Genomic DNA, 19,237 nt, shown 5'->3' on the forward strand with positions numbered 1-19,237 from the left:
AGAGGGAAGGGAGAGGTGGCAGGCTGTTGAGGGGCGGGGTCCTGAGGGGTACGGGACAACGGTGAGGTTCCATGGGGAGAGCGACTGAAGCAGCAAGTCAGGCAAGGGGCCACGAGGGACAAGGTCGGGGTGGAGCCCCTCCCCGGAGCTCCATGCAGTGACCTTGTGGCCGCCCAAGAGGTTTATCTGAGGTGCGATTCTTGCTAACTGGAAGCCCTCCCCGGAGACCTCAGTGGCCTGGTGGGGAGACACTGGGCTTCCCGAGTCCCCTGGCCCAGGTGCTGGATGGTCAGTTGTGTTGTAGAAGCCAGGGAGCTTGGCGATCCTGGGGCCACAGGTGTCCCGGTGCTGGCTGGAAGTCACCATAGGGTCCTTCCAAGGACCATCCAAGCAGCCCCCTCCTCAGCCTGTCCCCCACACTAAGTCCTCCTCTGGCGCCGGACACTCTCAAGTCCTTGCTCACCTCTGTGCCTTTGTCCATGCCATTCCCGCTTCCCATAATGCTCCTCCCTCTCTGTCCCTGTTGCTCCCACGTGCCCACCAGACACCCACCTACCCCTTTTCTAGTCTGCCTGCACATGCTGCCTCCTCCAGGGAGCCCCTCTCAGCCCTGATTCCTCATCACGGTCTCTTGGCACGTTCGCCTCCCCGACGGTGCTGTGGGTCGTCCAGACTAAGGGCCCCATGGGGTTCATTTCTATCCCATCCACCCCCCAATGTGCAGGCAAATGGGTGGGCCTCTCATGCTTGCTGAAGAAATGAATTTTCTAAAAAGCTGGTAGCATTGCACGACACGTGGCTCTAGACTGAGCTCATGTGGAATTTGCACGCACCTGGAAAGTCGTTCTGGGAGGCGGGAAGGCAAATGCCACCCGTCGTTAAGGTAAGGTCAGCAGACGTCCATGGGCTCTGCTCTGCCAGCACTGTGGTTTCTCATGCCCGTGCCCATCCTGCCCCCCATCAGCGAGGACAGAGCATCCATGCCTGGGCAGGCATGGTACCCAGCTACCTGGGGCAGCGACCGGTCCGGACGGCGTGCATGTGAGCCAGCAGGTCAGTCAGTCGCATTCCTCGTGACCGGTGCCCGTTTGCAGGGAGGCAAACCCTCCCTTGCTGGGGTTGCTCAGCGGGAACGGCTTGGTAAGCCCCTGGATTTGATTTGTGCTTTGCTCCATTTTTCTGAAGCCAGTCTGAGTTGGTTTCCATTGCTAGAAACCACAAAAGCTGGACTAAATGAAGGCCAAGTCAAGGCAAGTGCGTGCTTCTGGGCAGAGAGCCGTATCAGCCGTGAGCCGTGCAGTGTTAGAGGTAGAGAAATAAAACGCTGCTCGTTCCCAGTGCCCAGTTCCCAGTGAGAGGTCTGGAGACCGCGTCCTCTGTGTAAAGGAGGAAGACAGGGGGACTTTCAGCCGGGAGAGGGGAAGCTCCCCTGGCTGCAGAGAGGTATGCCGAGAAGACCAGACTTGGGTAATAGCCGAAAGATACAAGAGGGTCTTACGACTGGACAGTGACCACAGCTGTCTGACAGGGGAGGTCCTGCCATGTAAGGTGGTGAGATCCCCGTCACTGGAGGTATTCCAACAGAGATGGAATAGGAATCAAGAATACTGGGGGGTGCCTGAGTTGCTCAGTAGTTAAGTGTCTGCCTTCGGTTCAGGTCATGATCCCAGGGTCCTGGGATGGAGCCCTGCACCGGGCTTCTTGCCTAGCGGGGAGCCTATTTCCTCCCCCTGCTTGTGCTCTCTCTCTCTCTTTCTCTCTGCCTGGCAAATAAATAAATAAAATCTTTAGAAAAAGGGAGAAAAGGATTGGTGGGGGCCATGTTTCAGAGTAACAGAGAATGGAAAGACCCAGCAGGCAAAGTAGCCCCAGAGCTTTGACTGGTTCCTTATGTGACCAACAAGACAAAACAGTTATAAAATACTTTTCTGAGACAACTGGGGAAACTTTATACCAGATAGGACTAGATACCAGATAATACTGGGAGTTACTGTTAATTCTCTCGAGTCTGGTAATGGGATTGTAGTTTTGTTTTTTTAAGATTTTATTTTATGGGGCGCCTGGGTGGCTCAGTGGGTTAAGCCGCTGCCTTCGGCTCAGGTCATGATCCCAGGTTCCTGGGATCGAGCCCCGCATCGGGATCTCTGCTCAGCAGGGAGCCTGCTTCCCTCTCTCTCTCTCTGCCTGCCTCTCTGTCTACTTGTGATCTCTCTCTGTCAAATAAATAAATAAAATCTTTTAAAAAAAAAGATTTTATTTTATTTATTTATTTAAAAGATTTTATTTATTTGACAGACAGAGACCACAAATAGGCAGAGAGGCAGGCAGAGAGAGAGAGGGGAGGAAGCAGGCTTCCTGCTGAGCAGAGAGCCCATTGCAGGGCTCGATCTCAGGACCCCAAGACTGTGACCTGAGCCGAAGGCAGAGGCTTTAACTCACTGAACCACCCAGGCGCCCCAAGATTTTATTTTATTTTTTTAAAGTAATCTCCACACCCAGCATGGGGCTCAAACTCACAACGCCAAGATCAGCAGTCACATGCTCTACCGACTGAGCCGGCCAGGTGCCCCAGAGTTATGGTTTTTTGTTTGTGTGTGTGTGTGTGTGTGTGTGTTTAAAGATTTTATCCATTTACTTGACAGAGATCACAAGCAGACAGAGAGGCAGGCAGAGAGAGAGGGAAGCAGGCTCGCTGCTGAGCAGAGAGCCGGATGCGGGACTTGATCCCAGGACCCTGAGATCATGACCTGAGCGGAAGGCAGCGGCTTAACCCACTGAGTCACCCAGGCGCCCTTTGTGTGTGTTTTAAAGAGTTTATTTATTTATTTGGCAGGATAGCAGGAGGAACGGCGGGCTCCCCTCTGAGCAGGGAGCCTGAGCCAGCCTGAGTGCCCTGAGTGTATTCCCTGTGGTGTACAGTCAATTGTAAACTAAGGAGAACCAAAAGCCCAGTTGATAATCAGAATGGCTCGGGGATAGCAGGGAGGGCTTGGGATTTCTGGGATCTGGGAAGGTTTCAGAAGTACTGGGGTGAGGCCAGAGAGGGGGCCTGGGCGGAAGAGGAAGGGCCTTGAGTGCCAGGGTAAGGAGGCTGATTTTGTCTGCAGGGGCCTGGAAGCCATGGCATGGCGGGGCAGTCAGTGGGAGCAGTGAGGGTGCTGATGGACTGGAGAAGGGAGCCTTGGTCTCAGGTGCCTCGAGGGGCCAGGCAGCCTGGGTGGGGTCTGGGACCATCAGGGGAGATAGGAGTCCCCTTTGTAAGGAAGAGCTGCCCCTTGGGGAGCGCCGATCATCCCTCCAAGGGGGCAGAATGCACGTGGGTCCAGAGAACTTATCAAGAGCATCTGGGATTCTTTCTTTGTATGAGAATTGTCTAGTTTGTAGCGGCTCATTTAAAAGCAGAAGCAAGGGGCGCCTGGGTGGCTCAGTGGGTTAAGCCTCTGCCTTCAGCCCAGGTCATGATCTCAGGGTCCTGGGATTGAGCCCTGCATGGGGCTCTCTGCTCAGCAGGGAGCCTGCTTCCCTCTCTCTCTCTCTCTCTCTCTGCCTGCCTCTCTGCCTACTTGTGATCTCTCTCTGTGTCAAATAAATGAATAAAATCTTAAAAAAAAAGAAAAAAGCAAAACCCTGTTGGAAGCAGACAAAGCCAGATTGAAGCTGTGGTCGGGTTCTGGGGCTACTATCCCTGGGGGAGTGAGGAGGTGTGACAGTCCAGGGGCGGGTGTGCTGGGGCCGACCCTGCTGGGGCCGACCTCAGGTGGTGATGGGGAGGCCTGACGGTAGAGGCATCCCGAGGCAGCCTTCAGCCAGGAGACTCGGTGACTAAGCAGATTCAGGAAGGGGAGGGTGGAGTCCATGTGTCCTCGTGTCCGTGTGGGCCACGGATGGGCGGGGAGGACACTCCAGAGGCGGAATCACCGAGGAGGTCAGGAAGGGGAAGTCAGTGTCCAGGCAGGAGACTTGGAGCGTGAGCCTGAGGCCCAGGGGAGGGCGGCCCTCCCAGAGGAAGAGCCTTGAGAGAGTCTGCTGATCTGGAAAGAGTCTGGGCGGCTGGGGACAGGATGGGGGAGGCGGGAGGGCGTGGAGAAGGACAGCCAGGCCTTTAAGGGGCCGAAGAGGCCGTGGCCTTCTGACTGCCATTCCTGGTGTTCCGAATCCTCCTCAGTCTGTGCCTCACCCTCAACAGATAAACAGGCGGGGCCTAATAGAGGTTCCTGGGGCACCGCCTGGGCCTCCTGTCCTCCAGGCAGACTGACCCATTCATCAGGCACTTGCTGGTCCAAATCCACAGAATGGAATCTAGGCCAACCCACACGATTCCCACTTGAGCTCCGTCAAGATGGTCAGAGCCTTGGACCAAGGCTGGAATGCAGGCTGTCCACACCCTGGGATTCGTCTGGCCTGAGCCTGCCCAGCCCATGGGGCCGTGGGGAGCTGCTTCTTCCTGGTTTAGGGGAAGGGAAAATGGCCTTTTACTGAGCAGTTACTATGTGCTGGGCAGTCAGGTACTACCTGGTTTGATGGTGGTTCAGATCAGACCTGCACCATGGGCCTTATGCTGGCTGCAAGGTGTCGGCCCAAGTGTGGGGCATTCATTCATTCAACACACGCTCATCCGGTATCTCTGTGGGCCAGTAAACTGCACTGGGCGTTGGGGATACAAGAATCTAAGACGCTGGGAATCGAACCCGGAATCATGTGTGCTGCTTTCAAATTACACAGGAACGATCCCCACCCTCCACCCTATTTCTGGCTCCAGCTCCCCCCCACCCCGATTTTGGCATATTCCCTAGCAGGCTGTATCAGAATTTTGGCAGGCCAAGAGGGGCTACGAAGCTTGTTCTCCCGAAAATCCTACCCATATGTCTGTGATTTGGCAGGCTTAGATAACCAGGGAACTCTGCTAGCGAAACTCTTTGAAAGGTTTCATAAAATTTTGAAAATTTTATTTTAAATGCACAGCTGAGCTCCCAGGACAGAGAAATCCCAGGAGTCTAGGAACCAAGAGGGGACTAAACACGGTAGATGAAAAGCCAATGAGTTGGTAATGTTGATAATTGCCTTAGGTGTCCGTGAAGGTCAATAACCAGGAGAGCCCAGAGAGGAGACCCTGCACTAGGGTTGCTAGGAAAAAAAGTACAGGATGCCCATTTGTGTGTGTGTGTGTGTGTGTGTGTGTGTGTACAGACAGATACATGCATCACATACATAAACACACATGTACATAAGTACGTTTTTTTTTGGCTGTGGCAACCTGGACCCATTTAAAATGGAAATTGTAGGAGCGCCTGGGTGGTTCAGTTGGGTGGGCGTCAAAATAATACGAAAACAGAGAGGGAGAAAATTGTAAGAGACTCTTAGCTCTAGGAAACAAACTGAAGGTTGCCAGAGGGGAGGTGGGTGGAGGGATGGGCCTTGAGGAGGTCACGTGATGTGATAAGCTCTGGGTGTTGTATGCAGCTGGCCAATCACTGACCTCTACCTCTGAAACTAATAATACACTCTATGTTAATTAATTGATTTTAAATAAAAAATTAAAAAAATGTCAGTGCCTTGAGGGGATAATTTTCCACCTGTGAGACTCAGAGGCACAGCAATTAGGACAATCAGAGCCCCCTCCCCCCCATCTTGAGATTATGCAACAACAGGAAAGGGAGCATAAAATTCAATATGTTGATTATGATTATAGACATAAAATAGGAAACCCAAACCCTAAGGAAACAAACACCATAAACGCCCCCCCCCCCATTCGACATGGATGCGTGAGCTGTGATAAGATTTCAAGGAGTGTAGAGGGCTGAAATGATGAAAGAAATAGGAAAACGAAGTTAGGAGACGCAGACAACGGGGTCAGAATATTCAGCATCTAATAGAATTTCCAGAAAGAGTACGATTCACAGAACGAGGCAGAGTAACATCTGGACACTGAATGACTAAGAGTTTTCTGCGACGGTTGGGTCCTGATTTCTCAAGAAACGAGGAAACACTGTGAATCCTGAACACGGTGAAAGATGGCGCATGTAGATTTCCGCAGTAGAAATATGCAGAACAAAATGTGTAAAAAAAGATTCTCTCTCTCACAGATCCTTTCTGAAAGAATTGTTAACTGTACTTGAGGAAGAGGAAACTCCTGTTTGGAGTATTGTAAGAAAGGAATGACGGACAAGGAGGGCAAGGGACCCAGGCAAGAATCCTGGTCAAGGTCTTGGCTCAAAAAAGCAATGGGGGGCACCTGGGTGGCTCAGTGGGTTAAAGCCTCTGCCTTCAGCTCAGGTCATGATCCCAGGGTCCTGGGATCGAGCCCCACATCGGGCTCTCTGCTCCACAGGGAGCCTGCTTCCTCCTCTCTCTCTGCCTGCCTCTCTGCCTAGTTGTGATTTCTCTCTGTCAAATAAATAAAATATTAAAAAAAAAATAAAATCAAGCTTTAAAAAAAAAAAAAAAAGCAATGGGAAAAACTGGCAAAATTATCAAAAACAATCATTTCAGGACCCAGGAAGGTAAAGGCAGACAGCAATTTGGAAGGCATTCATTCGACAAAAACCTCAAGAGTCTCATTAACAACGGTGGCATCGGTGACTTTTAATCTCCAGGTGACTCCTGTTTCCCAGCCCCCACCCCCGCCCCCAAAGGCCAGGACACGGTGGCCATGAAAACTGGCAGCCTCACTTCCGCTGGAGGGGCTGACCTGATTTTGGAACTCTGCAGAAACCACTCATGGTGAGAGGCAGTGTTGAAAATAATATCAATTAGTGGCAAGCAAATGGGGGAAGGCCGATGTCATGGCTGCCTAAGGCTTCAACGCCATTTGGGGCAAGCAAGTGACTCACCAGACTTTTGAGAAGGAGATCTAGGGCACAGGATAGCCACAGGGGAATATGGAAGGCTCCAGCATATAATCCAGAGTCACACGCTCAACTGACTGAGCCACCCAGGCGCCCCGAGACAGATCTCATTGAATCCACCCCACAGAGGACTTTCTATCTCGCATTTGGGAAGAACGAGGCTCAGAGAGGTAAAGTAACTTGCTCTAGGTCACACAGCTAACACACGGCGGGGCTGATACATGGACTCTGGTGTGCGTGATGCGCAGAGAAACAGGAGAGTAGCCTGAACCCAGGAGAAAAGCCAGGAACCGTCGGAGGGGGCCCAGATGCTGGACTTAGTAGACAAAGATTTTAAGTCGGCTTGACAGATATGTTCAAAGAACTAAAGGAACACGTGTTTAAAGAATGAAAGGGGGGTGCCTGGGTGGCTCAGTGGGTTAAAGCCTCTGCCTTCGGCTCAGGTCATGATCCCAGGGTCTTGGGATCGAGCCCCGCATTGGGCTCTCTGCTCCGCAGGGAGCCTGCTTCCTCCTCTCTCTCTGCCTGCCTCTCTGCCTAGTTGTGATTTCTCTCTGTCAAATAAATAAAAATATTAAAAAAAAAAAAGAATGAAAGGAAGTGGGAGTGTCACTCATCACGCAGAGAGTATCAAAAAAGAGATACTGATTTTGGTTTTTCAGAACTGCAAGACAGACGCTTAATTGACTAAGCCACCCAGGCGCCCTAAGAGGTTTTTTTTAAAAGATTTTATGTATTTATTTGGTATTTCATTGCATTTTTTTTGTCTTTATGTTTTTCTTTAGTGATCTTTACACCCAATGTGGGGCTCGAACTCACAACCCCAAGATCAAGTCATGTGCTCTTCTCACTGAGGCAGCCAGGCGCCCCATGTGTGTTTTAATTCAGGATGCACCTTTAAGGATAAATTATATGTTATATTTGACTAGGTTAACGCAGCAACGATAAGTTAAAAGAAGGCCGGGTACATTTCTCTTTATCCTGCGGCCTCCTGCCACCATCTTGGCTTAGGTCACCTCGGCGGTTCTCATGGATTATCATCAGAGTCTCCTACCTGATCTCCCTGCCTCAAGTTTCACTCGTTGCCAGTTTCCAACACAATCCCTACTTCATAGGCAGAGTGGTTTTAGTATCTGGCGTATTTGCTCATGTCATCATCCTGCTTAAAACCCTTCAGTTCAGGGCTCCTCATGGCTCTCGGCACGCTCGGTTCCGTATCCAGGCTCGCCAAGTGTCTTAGGATGCAGACGTCTGTCTCGTCTCCGCTCTTCCACCGGACAGAATGAGCCCTGCTTCGGAGGATGAGTCCTGTTCTCTCGTGTCTCCGTCTTTGCCGCTCTCTCTGTGGGATCGCCTCCCTCATGCATCCACACTCGTTTTAGGTTTCTTTTAGGTTATTTCCTCTGCGGAATCTGGGTTAAGCGTTCCTCCTTTACTGGGCTGTGGTCCTCTGGGCCCATTCCACCAGAGCTGTTGACTCTACCCAATGGTCCCTTCCTTCCCTTCCCTTCCTTTCCTTTTTTTTTTTTTTTTCTTTTAGATTTTTATTTATTTGGACACAGAGAGTGTGTGTATGAGCAGGGAGAGGGGCATAGGGAGAAGGAGAGGGAGAGATAATTTGAAGCAGGCTCCACACTGAGCATTGAGCCCCATGTGGGCTTAATCCTAGGACCTGGGGATCATGACCTGAGCTGAAACCAAGAGTCAGGTGCGTAACTGACCGAGCCACCCAGGTCCCCCGTGCCACGCCCCCCGCAATCTGTGCTATTCAGTGGGAGATGAAAATACCTTTAAAGGGAGGAATTGTTTCTAGTTCACTGCCTTGTTCTTTTTTTTTTTTTTAAATATTTTATTTATTTGACAGAGAGAAATCACAACTAGGCAGAGAGAGAGGAGGAAGCAGGCTCCCTGCGGAGCAGGGAGCCCGATGTGGGGCTCGATCCCAGGACGCTGGGATCATGACGGGAGATGAAGGCAGAGGCTTTAACCCACTGAGCCACCCAGGCGCCCCTCACTGCCTTGTCCTTGAATGGTATTTTAAGTCTTCCGAAAATGACAACACAACAGCTTTAGGGATGACTTCTGTTAAACGTTGGAGGTATTACACAGATGTGTAATACAAATGCTTCCAGGAAATAGAAAGATAAAAGGAAAAGGGACAGTACACACGGATTCTATGAGGTCAGTATAAGCTCAATGCAAAACAAAGCGAGGACCACAGGACAAAGGCAAGGGACCATCTTCTTCTGAATTATGGGCATAGTAAAAAAATCTCCAGCAACAGAATTCAAATGCATGCTTAAAAATGAATATGTTAGAGCAAAACTGGGCTGTTCCAAGAATGCAAGTTTTTTTTCTTTTTTTAAGAATGCAAGGCTTTTAACATTGAAAAAATACTAATCTAATTCATCACATCATCAGTTTAAAAAAACACCAGGGGGCCCTGACTGGCTCAGTCGGTGGAGCAAGCGACCTTGGTCTTGGGGTTGTGAGTTCGAGCCCCACGTTAGGAGTAGGGATTGCTTACAAGTAAAATTAAAAACTAAATTTAAAAAAAAAGATTTTATTTATTTGATAGAGATCACAAGAAGGCAGAGAGGCAGGCAGAGAGAGAAGAGGAAGCAGGCTCCCTGCTGAGCAGAGAGCCCTTGATCCCAGGACCCTGGGATCATGACCTGAGTGGAAGGCAGAGGCTTTAACCCACTGAGCCACCCAGGCGCCCCAAAACCAAATTTTTAAAAAAGAAACACCACCTGAGCACCTCAATACATGAAACAAGAAATGTCCCACACTTTTCGAAATCTATTCATGCTATGAACTCCCAGGAAATAATAAATAGAAGGGAACTGCTTTAACCTGATAGAGTACTGAAAAACTTTAATAAGTATAGTTTTTTAAAAAAGATTTTATTTATGTGAGAAAGAGAATGAGAGAGAGAGAGAGAGAAAGCATTAGAGGGGAGAAGGTCAGAGGGAGAAGCAGAGTTCCTGCTGACGAGGGAGCCCGAAGTGGGACTCAATCCCGGGACTCCAGGATCATGACCTGAGCTGGAGACAGTCGCTTAACCCACTGAGCCACCCAGGCGCCCAGGCCAATAATACCTGAATTGGAATAGATTATGTTGGTTCAAAACAAAAATTACATACGTGATCATCTATATTTGGAGGGTTCCCCTATTTATGAAAGTCTTACCAAGATTTGAAAAAGTTAATTTGTTATTGGTATATTTGAACTTCTTAAAGTTTGAAGCCTTCATGAGTGGTTTGGGGCCAACCTGGGCAGGAAACAGCACATTTTATAGCTACGTAACTGCCGGGCTCTGTAAGCGCAGCAGTTAACAAGGTGCAATGAAATCTGAAAGAAGGAAATTGCATAAATTTAAAAACCATAGTAATTTGTATAAAACAACCAGCTCTGCGATAAACTGCTGGAAAGACAGTGATTTGATTTCACGCTTAAACGGTAATTTTTCTTTTCTTTTCTTTTTTTCTTTATTTATTTGATGGAGAGAGAGATCACAAATAGGCAGAGAGGCAGGCAGAGAGAGAGGAGGAAGCAGGCTCCCCGCGGAGCAGAGAGCCCGATGCGGGGCTCGATCCCAGGACCCTGAGATCATGACCTGAGCCGAAGGCAGCGGCTTAATCCACTGAGCCACCCAGGCGCCCCTTAAACGGTAATTTTTGTAGTCGAAATGATCATTGAAGGTACAGGATTCCAACAACTGCAACCTAGTTTTACTGTATTACAAAGAGCCGAAAACAAGGATCATATGCATTTGGCAAAATTTTGTCATTTGGAGAAGGAATTGCCCTCTTTAGATTTGTACTTCCAAAAAGTCTCTCCGACGTGGAATGCTGTACCACAGGCTGATTATGTTCCTTGAAAACCATTACTTACACTTTGCCGCGCTCTAAGCTTCAACAGAGGAACAGTTGTTCCCATCTTTTTGCATTTTAGATTTGCCTAACTTATAAAATCGCCGTGTGTCAGAAATCACACTTCCGTAATTGCTAAAGCATGATATGTCAGATTATCTGAATGCAGTGGCGTTTTGAAGTAATCGTGGCCACGAAGCCTTCTTATTTTTTTTTTTTAGATTTTTTATTTATTTATTTGCCAGAGAGAGAGATCACAAGTAGGCAGAGAGGCAGGCAGAGAGAGAGAGAGAGGAGGAAGCAGGCTCCCTGCGGAGCAGAGAGCCCGATGCGGGGCTCGATCCCAGGACCCTGAGATCATGACCTGAGCCGAAGGCAGAGGCTTTAACCTACTGAGCCACCCAGGCGGCCCCAAAGCCTTCTTTTTAAAAGGAGACTCGTGCATTCTTGGACTTCTCAATCGATTCCAGCAAAGATCCCAGGTCCTTCATGCTTTTAATAATGCGGTGCCACAGTTGGGGAAGACCGATTGACTTAAATTAACCACCAAATGCCCTGCCCAGTGGTTTTTCTTTTCTTTTATTTGTCAGAGAGAGAGAGAGAGAGAGAGAGAGAGAGAGAGAGAAATAGCACAAGCAGGCAGAGGCAGAGGGAGAAGCAGGCTCCCTGCCGAGCAAGGATCCTGACTCGGGACTTGATTCCAGGACCCCGGGACCTTGACCTGAGCCGAAGGCAGTGGTCGAACTGACCGAGCCACCCAGGCGTCCCTTTTTTTTTTTTTTTTAAAGATTTTATTTATCTACTCGACAGAGAAATCACAAGCAGGCAGAGAGGCAGGCAGAGAGGTAGGCAGAGAGAGGGGGAAGCAGGCTCCCCGTGAGCAGGGAGCCCAATGCAGGGCTCGATCCCAGGGCCCTGAGATCATGACTGAGCGGAAGGCAGAGGCTTAACCCACTGAGCCACCCAGGCACACCCTCCAGTGATTTTTATTTAAGGGAAATCCTTATTTCTGATTACCGAAGGTCGGGTGCTATCTGGAAAACGACACAGTGCATGTATTTTGTTTCATAGTTCAGTGCACGTAATTAACCTCTAAATAGTATTTCTGACCCTGGCAATTGTATACTCAGGATCCTGCTGAAAGGCTATTAGCTTTGCCTTTATTTTATAATTCTGAATGTAAGCGACCCACTTCTCCTGTTTCCTGTGAAAGTTAATATGTGCATGTGAACCACAGAAACAGTATACTACACTATTTGAAAAATAGTGAGTTTTGTCTGTTTAAGAGATTGTCTTCGGGGGCACCTGAGTGGCTTAGTCTGGCTTTGGCTCAGGTCATGATATCAGGGTCCTGGGATTGAGCCCCACGTCGGGCTCTGCACTGAGTGAGGGATCTGCTTCTCCTTCTCCCTCTGCCCCTCCCCTGCTTGTGTTCTCTACCTCTGTCTCTCTCTCTCAAATAAATATTTAAAAAAAAAAAAAAAGACTTCAGGGCTGCTGGGTGGCTTAGTTGGTTAAGTGACTGGCTTCGGCTCAGGTCATGAATCCTGGAGTCCCAGGATGGAGCCCCGCATCGGGCTCCCTGCTCAGCGGGGAGCCTGCTTCTCTCTCTCCCTCTGCTCCCCACCCTGCTCATTCTCTCTCTCTCTCTGTCGAATGAATCAAATCTTCAAAATAAGTAAATCCTGAAACAAAATCTTAGTATAAAATATGTGCCGTTGTCCTTCAGCAGCACAAACTCAGACACTGAGTATTATGAAGTGGTTTCTGATAGAGCGGTAAATTGAGAGCATTCACAGAAGTATGTTTCTGCACTACTGCCTGCCGGTGAGAGTACGCGAATGTATAATCCTCTTCTAGAAGTGGAATTTGTTCGCATGAGTCTTTTTTATTTTTTAAAGATTTTATTTATTTATTTGACAGAGACACGGCGGGAGAGGGAACACAAGCAGGGGGAATGGGAGAGGGAGAAGCGGGCTTCCCGCAGATTTGGGAGCCTGATGTGGGGCTCGATCCCAGGTTCCTGGGATCATGACCTGAGCCGAAGGCAGATGCTTGACGACAGGCACCCCTCAGATGAGTCTTTTAAGACATGGAGACTTCAGGGTTGTTTTTTTGTTTTGTTTTTTGTTTTTTGTTTTTTTTTAAGATTTTATTTATTTATTTGACAGAGAGAGATCACAAGTAGATAGAGAGGCAGGCAGAGAGAGAGAGAGAGAGAGAGGGAAGCAGGCTCCCTGCTGAGCAGAGAGCCCGATGCGGGACTCGATCCCAGGACCCGGAGATCATGACCTGAGCCGAAGGCAGCGGCTTAACCCACTGAGCCACCCAGGCGCCCTGTTTTTTTTGTTTTTTTTTAAAAAGATTTTATTTATTGGGGCGCCTGGGTGGCTCAGTGGGTTAAAGCCTCTGCCTTTGGCTCAGGTCTGGTCTCGGGGTCTTGGGATCAAGCCCCCGGCATTGGGCTCTCTGCTTAGCAGGGAGCCTGCTTCCACCTCTCTCTCTGCCTGCCTCTCTGCCTACTTGTGATCTCTGTCTGTCAAATAAATAAAATCTGTAAAAAAATAAAAAAAAAGATTTTATTTATTTGACAGGCAGAGATCACAAGTAGGCAGAGAGGCAGGCGGGTGGGGGGGTGGGAGGGAAGGAGGCTCCCTGCAGAGCAGAGAACCCGACACGGGGGCTCGATCCCAGGACCCTGAGATCATGACCTGAACCGAAGGCAGAGGCTTTAACCCACTGAGCCACCCAGGCACCCCTAGACTTCAGGGTTTTTTGCTGTATTCTGTGAACTCTAACCAGTAACCCCCAGAAGCTGGCGTTCTAGTTATTTAATAACCTGTTGCCCTTGTAATGATGGTTAATTTGATGTCTGTACTTTTGGTGTATTTAAGAAATATAAATAATTAAGATTCTTTTTTTTAAGTCAGGACAGGGTCATTGGCACTTTTATCCTTGCCTTACCTGCAAAAATTTAATAAAACTCCAAATCTGTTGAATTTTTTATTTTTTAAATTTATTTGACAGAGAGAAATCACAACTAGGCAGAGAGGCAGGCAGAGAGAGAGGAGGAAGTAGGCTCCCCGTGGAGCAGAGAGCCCCATGTGGGGCTCGATCCCAGGACCCTGAGATCATGACCCGAGCCGAAGGCAGAGGCTTTAACCCACTGAGCCACCCAGGCGCCCCCAAATCTGTTCAATTTCTTATTCACACAGAGGGCGGTGAAGTCTGAGCCTCATTTCCATGTACAGTCCTAAGAAGTGGAAGCAGAAGGGGGTTGGTGGTTTGTTTGATGGAGTAGCCAAGAGGTTAAGGAAGGCAGAGTGTGAATGTTGAATGACGTAATTACTGAATGAGTAATTCAGCTCTCCAGCCTGAAGGCAAGATGGCAGCTGAGAGTCCTCCAAATCTTGTAACTTCAATTATACATTATTATTTATTTTTAAAAAGATTTTATTTACTTATTTGACACAGAGAGAGAGATCACAAGTAGGCAGAGAGAGAGGAGGAAGCAGGCTCCCTGTTGAGCAGAGAGCCTGATGCGGGGCTCGACCCCAGGAAGCTGGGATCATGACCTGAGCTGAAGGCAGAGGCTTAACCCACTGAGCCACCCAGGTGCCCCTCAGTTACACATCATTTTATTCATTAATTTATCCAGCATATACTTTAGTCCTGTCTGCTGGTACCCAGTACTGTAGCCATCAGGGGCCAGCGACGATAAGGGAAACCAAAACTTGTAATTTACCAGGGCTAAGAGCTCTGAGTGGTGTTCCGAACCCTACGGAAAGGATGCCCTTGATGGGTGCCCAGACTACGGTGGAGGTGGTGGGTCCTGCAGCTGGCGCTGGACCACTGAAGAGAGCGCCCTGGGCAGCTTGGGCTGTGCATCCTGCAGAAGCCAGGGGGTTGCCGTTATTGGAGAAATACAGACAACTCTGGAAGGCCAGACGGAAGTCCCTTCTCCTCTGTCCTTTTTCCAGGGTCCCTTTGGTGCTTCCCGTTGTCAGAAGTTAGAAGCCCGCAGGAAAGAGAAACAGACCTTCACACGTTGGACTGTGAAATGGACTTGGTTAGATTTTCGACCTTGGACTCAGAGCCTCTTGCCAATTTAAGTAGGATTCTGGTATCTGCTGACCGAGAGAGACCAGCAAAGAGACGAGATAATCTAATTACCCAATGAATTCGATAACGCAGTTAGATAACCTAATGTGCTGTGGAAACAAACGGGTAAGGAAAACCAGGAAGAAAAGGATTAGCTTGGGGCTTTAAGTTCTCAGCTCAAGTCACAGCCAAACAACCAGACGGGTCCTGGGCGGGCTCTGGCGGCTCTCTGCTGCTGTGTAACAAATGACTCTAGAGTTTAGTGGCTCAGAATAATAATAAACATACCTCTCTCCCAGTTTGTCAGGGCCTGGAATTCAGGAGTGGCTGATCTAGAAAGTTCTGGCTCTGCATCTCTCCGCTGAGGCCTTGACTAGGCGGCAGGACCCCCTCAAAGGTACTGCTTCACACGGCTGGAAAGAGGATGTGATGTCGATTTTTCCTTTCCGTTCTAGTTTTCATTTCATGTATTTCAAAACAACGTTTTTAGGTGTATACACATTTTTTTCCTAAGATTTATTTATTTGAAGGAGGGGCACAGAGGGAGAGGGAGAGAGAAGCCGCAAGCAGACTCTGTGCTCAGTGTGGAGCCTGATGTGGGGAAGCAGAACCCAGTGCCCGTGTTGGGGTGCGGAGCTGGTTGTGGGGCTTGATCTCACGACCCTGAGGTCACAACTTGAGCCCAAACCAACAGTCGGTTGCTTAACCGACTGTGCCTCCCAGGCGCCGGTAGGGGCCTGGGGTTAAAACCTGGTGGTTAGTCGGCTGTTTTATTAGTATGCAAATGCTCTTTATCCTTAATCATTTTCAGTTTTTTTTCTTTTTCACAGTTCTTTAGACTACTTTGATATTGATCAAAGGAATCCAATCTAAATATGACCAAGCCAGGGGCGCCTGGGGGGCTCAGTGGGTTAAAGCCTCTGCCTTCGGCTCAGGTCATGATCTCAGGGTCCTGGGATCGAGCCCTGCATAGGGCTCTCTGCTCAGCAGGGAGCCTGCTTCCCCTTCTCAATCTGCCTGCCTCTCTGCCTACTTGTGATCTGTGTCTGTCAAATAAATAAATAAAATCTTAAAAAAAATAAAAATAAAGGGGCGCCTGGGTGGCTCAGTGGGTTAAAGCCTCTGCCTTCGGCTCAGGTCATGATCCCGGAGTCCTGGGATTGAGCCTCGCATCGGACTCTCTGCTCCAGGGAGCCTGCTTCCTCCTCTCTCTCTGCCTGCCTCTCTGCCTAGTTGTGATTTCTCTCTGTCAAATAAATAAAATATTAAAAAAAATAAATAAATATGGCCAAGCCAGCTTAAAAAAATTAATGTTAAAAAAATTAATGTTTGGGGGCGCCTGGGTGGCTCAGTGGGTTAAGCCGCTGCCTTCGGCTCAGGTCATGATCTCAGGGTCTTGGGATCGAGACCCGCATCGGGCTCTCTGCTCCGCGGGGAGCCTGCTTTCTCCTCTCTCTCTGCCTGCCTCTCTGCCTAGTTGTGATCTCTCTGTCAAATAAATAAATAAAATCTTTAAAAAAAAATGAATGTTTGGATGGTATATCTTTTTCCATCCTTTTACTTTTAACCTACTGTATCATTATATTTCAAGTGTGTGTCTTGTGAACAACATATAAATTAAAAAAAAAAAAATCCAACCTGACAGTCTCTCTTTTTTGGTAGGAATGCTTTATATATTCTAGAATTCTTTGTCACAGTTTGCAAATATTTTCTCCTGACTTGCCATCTGCTCTGGTTAGATTTTTAAAAACGATTATTTAAAAACTTCATGTAGAGTAAAATTGGTTTCTTTCTCTGCTTACAGCTCATTGTAGTTTTTTTTTTTAAGATTTTATTTATTTATTTGACAGAGATCACAAGTAGGCAGAGAGGCAGGCAGAGAGAGGAAGGAAAGCAGGCTCCCCGCACAGCAGAGAGCCCGATGTGGGGCTCAGTCCCACGACCCTGAGATCATGACCTGAGCCGAAGGCAGAGGCTTAACCCACTGAGCCACCCAGGTGCCCCTGTAGTTTCTTTCTTTTTTTAAAATTTTTTTTTTAATATTTTATTTATTCGACAGAGAGAAATCACAACTAGGCAGAGAGGCAGGCAGAGGGAGAAGCAGGCTCTCCACGGAGCAGAGAGCCCGACGTGGGGCTCGATCCCAGGACCCTGGGATCATGACCTGAGCCGAAAGCAGAGGCTTTAACCCACTGAGCCACCCAGGCGCCCCCCCCACCTTTTTTTTAATAAACTACCCCTAACATGGGGCTCGAACTCAAGACCCTGAGATTAAGAATCACATGCTCTACCGAATGAGCCAGGCAGGTGCCTCCAGCTCTGTGTTTTTAACACATCTAGATTCATGTAACCACCCCCACAATTAGGAAGCAAAACCGTGCAATCATCCTCAAAAAACTTCCTCCTGCTGCCTGTTGCAGTCAAATCCTTGCTTCACCTTCATCCCTGGCCCCCACTGATTTCCATCCCCTTCGTCTTCTCTAGAAAGTCGTATAAAAAGAAGTCATTCTGTTTGTGCTCTCTCGAGACTGGCTTCTTTCACTCACCACAGTGCTTTTGAGATATACCCGTTCCTGCACGCACCCTTGACAGTCTGCCCGTTTTCTTGTGAAAGGGAAGTTGGGTTGTTACCAGATTTTGGACCCTGAGACCATGACCTGAGCCCAAGGCAGACGCTCAACAACTGAGCCACCCAGAAGCCCCAGCTGTGTTGTTTTATATTCACATTAGCATGGGTTCCAATCTCTCCACATCCTCTCCCACACTCATTTTCTTTCTTTTAAAAGGTTATGGCCATCCTGGTGAGTGTGAAGTGGTGTCTGGCTGCATTTTTTCCAAGCGTTGTTTGAATACTGGACTGCTAGTATATTCCCAGCATGAAGCTGGGAGCGTGAAGTTGGAGTATATTGTTTTTAGATGTTTCTAGATTCTATTTGCTGATACTTTGCCGAAGATTTTTGCTTTTTCTACTCCTGATATTGGTGTGAAATTGTTCTCTTCCTATACTGTATCTGATTTTGGCGTCAGGGTAATTCTGAGCTCCTAAGATGAATTCAAGAGTGCTCCCTTCTCTTCTGTTTTCTGGAAGAACTTGTGTGGGATTGGTGCCTTTCCTCCCTTAAATTCGCCCATCACCCCTTCTGGGCCTGAAGTTTTGTTGAGCGTCCTGAACTACAAATTCAGTTCATTTGGTAAATAAGTGAGCAGTCACATTTGCTGTTTCTTCTTTGATGACTTTTGATTGCGTCTTTTAAGCCATCCGTCCACCTCATCAGTATTTAACACCTCTGTGCATCAAAGGACACTATCAAGACAGTGATGAAAATGTTCTAAAATCAAACTGCGGTGATGGTCGCACAGCTCTGTGGAGACACTGGAAAGTACTTTTTTCCATGGTAAGTAGTTGACTTGCGTGTGAACTGTATCTAAGTGTTAAAAAATCAATTATGACATCAGAACCGGTTTTGTTAGTGAGGACCACAGCAGCCCTGGATATTTCCTTCGTTGCTTGCAGGTCCATGAGCGAACTGCCCCTCCCTCCCCTTCTCTTCTGTAAACGTATTGATGAGGATGGTGAACTTTGTGATTTAAGTTACACAGCACTCCAGGGGAATCCGAGGGGTGGATAGGGTGACTCCGGCGTGCTGCTTGTCCCTCCCTTTTAGGAAGAGAACAATGTGTCTGTGCACAAAGGATCCTCACTCCCAGATGGGGGGGAAGCACGAAGTTTTAGAGCCGTATGGAAATCCGGTACGGTAGAAAGATGTGTAGGGTGTCAACCAGCCAAAGGGTGGACTGTGCTGGTTACTCTGTCTCAGCCCCAGACCCACTCCATTCTCTGTGATGCTATTGCTGGACTGAAATGTAGTTCAAAACTACATTTCCCAGGCTTCCCTGGCAGCTGGCTTCCTGTTAAGGGCCACCTGCTAATAGGGGCCAGCTGGGGGAGACCTGGAAGTGAAACAAGGGAAGGGTCTTTCTTGTGCTCTCCCGTACTCGTCAGCCTCGGCAGATTTTGGCCCCTGGAATGACCGGTTTTGCACCCACCTTCTTAGAAGTTCCAGCAGCAACTGCTTCGAATCCAGCCTTTCCCCCCAGCACACATCAAAGATCCAAGCACTGCAGGGGCGCCCGGGTGGCTCAGTCGGTTAAGCCTCTGACTGCTGATTTCGGCTCAGGTCATGATCTCAGGGTTGTGAGATCGAGCCCCGCATTAAAGTCCACGCCGAGTGTGGAGCCTGCTTAAGATTCTCCCTCCCCCTGCCCCTCCCCTGCTCTCTCTCTTTGAGGGAGAGCGAGCGAGCCCACGTGCACACAAGTAGGGGGCAGGGACAGAGGGAGAAGCAGACTCCCTGCTGAGGACGGAGCCTGCTGTGCCAGCGGGATCCCAGGATTCTGGGATTGTAACCTGAGCCG

The sequence above is a fragment of the Meles meles genome, chromosome 21 (assembly GCF_922984935.1).
Source record: "Meles meles chromosome 21, mMelMel3.1 paternal haplotype, whole genome shotgun sequence".
Taxonomy (NCBI): domain Eukaryota; kingdom Metazoa; phylum Chordata; class Mammalia; order Carnivora; family Mustelidae; genus Meles; species Meles meles.